The sequence below is a fragment of the Atta colombica genome, unplaced genomic scaffold (genome assembly GCF_001594045.1).
Source record: "Atta colombica isolate Treedump-2 unplaced genomic scaffold, Acol1.0 scaffold164, whole genome shotgun sequence".
In the NCBI taxonomy this organism is placed as follows: Eukaryota; Metazoa; Arthropoda; class Insecta; order Hymenoptera; family Formicidae; genus Atta; species Atta colombica.
In genome coordinates, this window is record NW_017259255.1 from 375,975 (window position 1) to 377,103 (window position 1,129).

Consider the following 1,129-nt stretch of genomic DNA (forward strand, 5'->3'; position numbering starts at 1 on the left):
CGCACGCAAGTTGTACACAAAGACATACGGGACCTACAATTTTAACACCGGTTCTGAACGGCAATTTTTGAGAGGTTCTCTTGGCAGTAGATCCTCTTGATGGTTTGCCGGACCACCGAAGAGGAGCTAAGAGCGCATGAAAATTCTTGAATCTGCCTAGGATCACATCCGCAATAGTAGTCTCATGCGCTACTTACTACATCATTCTCGTGCTCAATATATCAGTATATATATATACATGTATGTATAGAGAAAAGAGTTGAATAATCTCTTGAATTTCTTCGATCAAAAATTTCCCTGATTTTTTTTTTTTTTTTTGCTTGACGGTCATTTTATGAAACGCATATGAAAGCAGTTCGGAAGAAAGTCTAAGATTTTCAACAAGTTGGCGACTTTTTAATATTCTTCGCATAATAAGCGGGATCCCGTACCGTTTGCTTCTCGTTTTCGCTGAACTTTCAACAACCTTAGCGCGAGCGCGCGGTGTATATTAACGAAGACGACGATGAAGAAGACGAAGTTAGAGCGGGCGGAATGTCAAATGGAACGTAAGCTGGAGGTCAGGATAAATGAATTCTTTTTTTTTGTTATGAATCTTCTTCTTTACGAGTCTATCGTCGCATTCTTTCTTTCTTTTTCTCTCAAGTAGATACATAATCATTAAGATGAATACTAACTCTGTAATGTTGAAGTACATAATTAAGTTTGTTCTTTATAAGAGATCATTCGCATAACTAATTTTGTAAGAACTCCAATCATATATTATGAAAAATTTCTAATTGAAAATGAATGAATCAGAAGATTCTGATAATTCTGTTTATCTCAACTACAATTTTAATAGATTCAACCAGAACATTTTAATTTGTTTAATTTCAAGAATTCAATTAATATATATTTAAATACGTATTTAATAATGATTTTGGGATATTTTTTTCTGATTTTTTAAATTTCTTTTCCTAGGAAAATTATTATGAATATTTTATACGCAATATTAATAATAATAATAATTATTATTATTATTAAAGAATTACACATTTCATTTTTAATAATTGTATAATATTTTATATTTTCTTCAAGAAAAAAAATAAGAATTATTATTTACAAAATCTAATATTTTTCCCATTCAAAA

At 30.3% G+C, this 1,129-nt stretch overlaps 1 protein-coding gene across 1 annotated transcript in view; it reads left to right on the forward strand.

Annotated features, from left to right (window-relative positions):
- Positions 1-1,129, forward strand: part of LOC108686151 (E3 ubiquitin-protein ligase MIB1) — a 436,727-nt gene that overhangs the window by 375,080 nt on the left and 60,518 nt on the right. The gene's annotated exons all lie outside the window — the stretch shown is intronic.